This window comes from Cebus imitator, unplaced genomic scaffold, assembly GCF_001604975.1.
Source record: "Cebus imitator isolate Cc_AM_T3 unplaced genomic scaffold, Cebus_imitator-1.0 Scaffold216, whole genome shotgun sequence".
Classification (NCBI taxonomy): domain Eukaryota; kingdom Metazoa; phylum Chordata; class Mammalia; order Primates; family Cebidae; genus Cebus; species Cebus imitator.
The window spans coordinates 1153744-1161416 of record NW_016107531.1 but is presented as its reverse complement, the minus strand read 5'-3'; positions in this window follow the sequence as shown (position 1 = coordinate 1161416).

Genomic DNA, 7673 nt, shown 5'->3' with positions numbered 1-7673 from the left:
AAAAAAAAAAAAAAAAGAAAAGAAAAAGTACCTCTTGTCAGAGGGTGCTGTAGTGACTCAAACCTGTCATGCTTTGGGAGGTCAAGGAGGGAGGGTCCCTTGAGCCTTGAGCCCAGGCGTCTGAGGCTGCATTGAGCTATGACCATTCTGCTGCACTCCAGCCTGATGACAGAGGAAAACCCTGTCTCTAAAAAAAAAAACAAACCCATGTATGCCTCGTGTCCTGGGAACTTGTGCACAAGTCTTCCCCGCATCCACCCCCTCCTCCAGAGTGAGCCCCCAGAAGGAAGGGCCCAGAGCTGGCCCAGTTCCTGACTCCTGCATGTCCTGGAGAGCTGTTTGCTGCGACCCAGTGCCAGTCACTCCCAGTTCCTCCAAGGCCAGCCTGGTGGGGTTTCAGGCCCCACCACCTCCCTCCCACCTCTTCCACCCTAGACTCTGTTTCCTGTTGGGCTGCAGCTGCCCCTCACCAGCTGGTGACTCAGAGCCCGGCCAGGATGGCAATATCGATTGGGCCCTCACAGGCCTCTGAGCCCTCTGTGACTCAGCTTGTGGTGAGGCTGGGCCAGGCCTCCCGAGTGGGGCACCTCCACCCCAGCCCCGCCCTCCTTCCTCTCCCGCTTAGGTCTTGCTGATTTGTGTCCTCCCAGCCTTCTCAGTGGAATGAGGATAATCCTGAATTCAGAACTTATTTCTTGAGTACCCAGAGTGCTAGGGAGCTGAGAGCTGGCTCCTGTGCTCTTGAGAGCACAGTTCCCTGGGCAGGACCAGAGAGAAGAAAGATGAGAGGGAGGCAGGGCAAAGGATGCCATAGGAAGAGCCCAGAGCTGGGCGGCAGGTGGGCAAGGACCCCTGTGTGTGAAGGACTGGTCAGGGACCTCGCAGTGGGGAGCTTACAAGGATGGGGACTTCCCACCCCACATGGCACCTTGTGAGAATTAGAAGAGTCAGTGAAAACAGGCTGGGACTGTCTTGTGCCAGGGCCTCAGCTGGCTTGGCAAGTGCAGTGTGGGCTGGATTCAGCGCCCATCACCCACCCCGCCCGACACACGTGTGCAGGAAGCCCCGAGTAAGGAGGCAGGGATGGTGCCGCCCCTTAGGGGGTGTTTGGAAATGTGTCTACGGAGGTGTTTTCACTGCCATTAACTATGTCTGGTGTTTGAGTGTGGGGGTGTGGGGCATGGGGAGGGTTATTGGCATTTAGTGTCTGAAATCTGGGGATATTAGGTATCCTTTCAAGGTGGCTGGTCCAGCCAAGCAATGAAAGACTCCCTCTACTCCCAAATCCAGGCCTGAGACCTCTCTGCTGTCCAGTTACATCGTGGAGAGGGTCATAACAACTGTGACCTTGTGAAATTCTTCCCAGTGTTCTAAGTGTTTTTTGTTTGTTTGTTTTGAGATGCAGCCTGGGCTGGAGTGCAATGGTGCAATCTCGACTCACTGCAAGTGATTCTCCTGTCTCAGCCTCCCGAGTAGCTGGGACTACAGGCGCATGCCACTATGCCCGGCTAATTTTTGTATTTTTAGTAGAGACGGGGTTTCGCATTTTGGCCAGGATAGTCTCAAACTCCTGGCCTCAAGCGATCTGCCTGCCCCAGCCTCCCAAAAGTGCTGGGATTACAGGTGTGAGCCACCTCGCCCAGCTGAGCCTGGTTTTCTACCTATGCTGCCTACTTTCTCCAAGGTTGTCCTGCTCTGGAAATCTTCAAGGAAATGCCTTTTACCTTAAAGTAATTCCCCTTCTTCCCTATCAGGTATTTTTGCCTAACTCTGAAGAGTTCTGAAGATGCAAAGTCCTCCCTCTCTGCCCATCCAGGGAAGCTTCTGGCCACCCTGGGGGTGAGTGGGCAGTGCTGGGTGGACGTTCCTCAACTTCATTACAGCTATGAGGCCTTGGATTGGCTCTCACTACTCTGGGAATCCGTTTTTGTAAAATGGAGCCAATAATTTCCACTCTCCTGGTTATTGTAAGTTGGTAATCAGAGCATCCACGGGTGGCACTGACACAGTCATCAAATGGTAGCTGCTGTCTCTCGTGATGATTGTCAGCATCTAGCATGAAAGATGGGAAGGGTTAGGCCGGGCAAGGTGGCTCACACCTGTAATCCCAGCACTTTGGGAGGCTGAGGTGGGTGGATCACCTGAGGTCAGGAGTTTGAGACCAGCCTGACCAACATCGTGAAGCCCTGTCTCTACTAAAAATACAAAATTGGCCGGGCGTGTGGCACATGCCTGTAATCCCAGCTACTTGCGGGGCTGAGGCAAGAGAATTGCTTGAACCTGGGAGGCGGAGGTTGCTGTCAGCCAAGATCGCGCCATTGCACTCCGAGAAACTCCATCTCAAAAAAAAAAAAAAAGATAATAAGTGTGGTTGTTTTAAGCCATGAAGCTGATGGTAATATGTTTGCAGCATGGAATGTGAATACAATAGTTGACTTGCTCCAGCTACTCCTCCCAAAGATAGGTTGCTCTGTTATTTCTCTCTTGATGATTACAAAAGACAAAAGATCTTATCACTTCCTAGGAAATATGAAAAAAAGGAAAACATAACAGAAATCCATATCTTAACCCATTAGTTTGCCACAAATAGAAGCAATGCTGTTAGTAGACTTCCTTGAAAGTGGAAAAAGCATTTAATAAGAGAAGTGTGTTAAGAAGCTGTGAAATAACGAAGTTATAAGGAAGTTTAGGATAAATGCAGGAAGTCGGTTACCTGAGAAATTAAAAGACTTGGAAAGTTAGAAGACTTTAATAATTTTTTTGGAAAATCAATATATATTCTATGTAGGGGAATTTATAAGCTCAACTAAACGTACTAACACACAGTCCATGATGGTTCTCAGTGACTAGGCCTTTTTTTTTCTTTTTAAGTAAATTATCTTAATAGTCTATTCACAGCCTAATATTCATTTCATGGGTATTCACTAAGCATAATTGACTACCAACTACATTTTGAAATCTGTTGAATTTGACATTAGTTTCCTTGGAGCCAATGTTTTGTATTCTTTTATTTGCTTAGCCTTTCCTTAAATCCTTTTTACATTCTCCTTTCCTTGCTACCAAATTCAGTTCTGATATGGTGGTCTGGTATCAGGAATCCAGTTTGCAAGTCAGGGCTTTATATTCGCAGGACAATTTGCACTTTTAAGCCTTCTCTCCTTCATTCATTCATTCATTCATCTGATGCATTTTTTTGTTGAATATTATCTAGATAGCAATATGTTAGATGCTGGGAACATCTAACAGTGAGCAAAACAGACTGTTTCTGTTCACCATCTAGTGAGGAATAGGAACATTAATAAATTAATGTCAGAAATTACAGCCTCAACCAGCATGGGTTGGTGTATTTTGACGTTAGCCTCCTCTGTATCATTGATACTATAAAATCTTTTGGCCCACAGAGACCTACTCTTGCCCTGAATAGACCTACTTCTTGAAACGTATGCACATACTGCAATGACTCCATGATTAGTGGATTGCTGAAAAGAGCATATCTTTTTTAAAAAATAGGACCATTGCATATACTCTCTGAGTACTTCTGAAAGGCTGGCAATGAAAGCATGCTCTATCTGTGGCAGAGAGGAGGCACTGGGCAGCGGAAAGTGGGAGCTGGCTTCATCGCTTCTTGCTCACTGCAGTGGAGGAAAATTCAGTGATGGAAGAGAGACTAAGCAGCCATGGCTTCACCATCAACATGAGCTTAGTGCCCCTGAATAAACACCCACACAGATAAGAACTGTTTTTGAGGTAGGCTAGGTTGTGCATTGCTAATGATGTCTGAATTCAGTTCTGAAAAGATTAATCTGACAATGGCCTGGAGTTTAGGGTCAAGGTGGTGACAAAAAGAAAAGAGAAAAATGAAACCAGCGTGTATAGTTTATCTATTGAGCCTAATATATGGAAGAGAATTATTGATGGGATGAGGGGTTAACACATCCCATACGTCTCTTCATATTTTTTATTCTTCTAAAAATTATTTCCACTGTCATTCTCACCCTCTCACAAATGCCTGTGGTGGTGTGCGCCTGTAATCCCAGCTATTTGGGAGGCTGAGGCAGGAGAATCGCTTGAACCTGGGAGGCAGAGGTTGCAGTGAGTGGAGATCACGCCATTGCACTCCAGCATGAGCAACAAGAGTGAAACTCTGTCTCAAAAAAAAAATAAATGTACAATTTGATGATTTGGGGCCAATGTGTCCATCCATAGAACCATCACCACGGCCAAGATAATGAATATACAAATCACCCCTAAAGTTTCCTCTCACCCCATGTAATCCCTCCCTCCCTCTCTCATGCACCATACATCCTCAGGCAACCACTGTTCTGATTTCCATCACTATAGATTAGCTGCCATTTTCCAGATTTTTTTTTTTTTTTGAGATGGAGTCTCGCTCTGTCCCCCACGCTGGAATGCAGTGCCACAATCTTGGCTCACCGCAACCTCTGCCACCTGGGTTCAAGTGATTTTCCTACCTCAGCCTCGTGAGTAGCTGGGATTACAGGCGCACACCACCACACTTTGGCTAATTTTTATATTTTTAGTAGAAATGGGTTTCACCATGTTGGTCAGGCTGGTATTAAACTCCTGACCTCGTGATCCACCCACCTTGGCCTCCCAAAGTGCTGGGATTACAGGTGTGAGCCACCACGCCCAGCCTTAGAATTTTATAGAAATTGAATCATACATTATCACTCTCTTTTGTCCAGCTTTAAAAAAAACTCATCATTACGGTCGGGCGCAGTGGCTCACACCTGTAATCCCAACACTTTGGGAGGACAAGGCCCTGGATCACTTGAGGTCGAGGGGTTCGAGACCAGCCTGGCCAACATAGAGAAACCCCATATCTACTAAAAGTACCAAAATTAGCCAGGCATGGTGATGTGCACCTGTAGTCCCAGCTACTCCAGAGGAGGAGAATTGCTTGAATCCGGGAAGTGGAGGTTGCAGTGAGCTGAGATAGCGCCACTGCACTCCAGCCTGGGTGACAGAGCAAGATGCCATCTCAAAGACAAAAAACAAACAAAAAAACAGAAAAAACAGGCCGGGCGCGGTGGCTCACGCCTGTAATCCCAGCACTTTGGGAGGCTGAGGCGGGCGGATCACGAGATCAAGAGATGGAGACCATCCTGGCCAACATGGTGAAACCCCGTCTTGACTAAAAAATATAAAAATTAGCTAGGCGTGGTGGCACGCGCTTGTAGTCCCAGCTACTTGGGAGGCTGAGGCAGGAGAATTGCTTGAACCCGGGAGGCAGAGGTTGCAGTGAGCCAGGATCGTGCCACTGCACTGTAGCCTGGTGCCTGGTGACAGAGCGAGACTCTGTCTCAAAAAAAAAAAAAAAAAAAAAACCGGAAAAAACAAATGAAACACTTGTGAACATTTGTGCATAGCTTAATGAGGTTTTAATCTGTGTATACAGGTGTATAACCATCACCCTGGTCAAGACATGAAACATTTCCAGGACCTAGAATGCTCTCCTGTTTCAGGCCATATTGCTTCAACTATTTTAACTTTTATCACAATAAGTCAATTTCATTTCATTTATATGAAGTTATAGAACTTCCTATATGTGTAATTTTTTTTTTTTTCTGAGACAGGGTCTTGCTCTGTCACCCACGCTGGAATGCAGTGGCACAATCATGGCTTACTGCAGTCTCAGCCTCCCAGGTTTGGGCGATCTTCCTATCTTAGTCCTCCTGGATTCAAGCACTCCTCCCATCCTCCCAGCCTCCTGAGTAGCTGGGACTACAGTCATGCACCAGCATGCCCTGCTAGTTTTAAAATTTTTTTGTACAGACAGGGTCTCACTATGTTGCCCAGTCTTGAACTCCTGGGCTCAAGCAATCCTCCTGCCTCGGCCTCCCAAAGTGCTGGGATTATAGGCAGAAGCCACCATGCCCAGCCAAGAACTTCATATAAATGGAATCAAACTCCTTGCATATGATTTCTTATGAAGAAAAAATGAAAGAACAATGTAGGCCAGGCATGGTGGCTCACACCTATAATCCCAGCACTTTGGGATTCGAGGCAGGTGGATCACCTGAGGTCAGGAGTTCGAGACAAGCCTGACCAACATGATGAAACCCTGTCTCTACTAAAAATACAAAAATTAGCCAGGCATGGTGTGCGCCTGTAATCCCAGCTACTCCGGAGGCTGAGGCAGGAGAATCACTTGAACCTGGGAGGTGGAGGTTGAAGTGAGCTGAGATTGCCCCGTTGCACTCCAGCCTGGGCAATAAAAACAAAACTCAGTCTCAAAAAAAAAAAAAAAAAAAAAAGAACAATCCAATCTATTTTCTTGTGTCTAGTTTTTTTTGCATTGCACTGTGTGTCTGCAATTCAACCGTGTTTTGTTTTGCATTTCCCTTGTGACTAACGACTAAAACGTTTAGAGCAGTTTCATATACTTACTGTATTTTTCTAAAACTATTGTATCAATAGTCTGTTTCTTTCTTCTTCTTGTTCTTTTTTTTGTTTGAGACGGAGTCTTCCTTTGTCACCCAGCCTGGAGTGCAATGGCACAATCTTGGCTCACTGTAACCTCCGCCTTCCAGGTTCAAGTGATTCTCCTGTCTCAACCTCCTAGTAGCTGGGATTACAGGCACACGCCACCATGCCTGGCTAATTTTTGTATTTTTAGTAGAAATGGGGTTTCGCCATGTTGGCCAGGGTGATCTCAAACTCTGACCTCAGGTGATCTACCTGCCTTGGCCTCCCAAAGTGCTGAGATTATAGACCTGAGCCACCTCGCCTGGCCAGTAGTTTGTTTGTTTGTTTGTTTGTTTTGAGACAGAGTCTTCCTCTGTCACCCACGCTGGAGTGCAGTGGCACTTCAACCTTCACCTCCTGGGTTCAAGCGATTCTCCTGCCTCAGCTTTCCAAGTACCTGGGATTATAGGCATGCACCACCATGCCTGGTGAATTTTTGTATTTTTAATAGAGACAGGGTTTCACCATGTTGGTCAGGCTGGTCTCGAACTCCTGACCTCATGATCTGCTCACCTCGGCCTCCCAAAGTGCTGGGATTATAAGCGTGAGCCACCGCACCTGGCAGTTTGTTTCTTTTATTGCTGTGTAGTGTTTCAGTGTACAGATCCACCAGACGATGTTTATCTTTTCTCCTTCTGATGGACACTTGCGTTGCTTCCTGTTTTGGCTATTATAAGTAAAGATTCTATGAATATTTGTATACAAGTCTTTTTATGGACATATTTTCATTCTCCTGGGTAAATAGCTAGGAGTAGAATTTCTGGTTCATAGAGGAAGTGTCCTTATTAGCAGAAAATGTCAAACATTTTTTCAAAATGCTCCTGCCATTTTACAACCTCACAAACAATGTATGAGAGTTCCGGTTGCTCCACATTCTTGTCAACATTTGGTATTGTCAGACCTTTAATTTTAACCTTGCTGGTGATGAGCAAAGGTAGTTCATGGTGGTTTTGTTTAGCATGTCCCTTGTGACTTATGACTAATGTTGTAGAGCATTGTTTTGTATACTTACTATACTTTTCTGTTATTTTCTGTTACTAAGCTTTCTGTTATTTATTATGAAAGTAAAACATGCTGTGCATGCTTGTGATCCAACGCTTTAGGAAGCTAAGGCAAGAGACCAGTGTTTGACACAAGCCTAGGCAACAGAGCAAGACCCAGGCCTTTCTTTTTTTTTTTTTTTT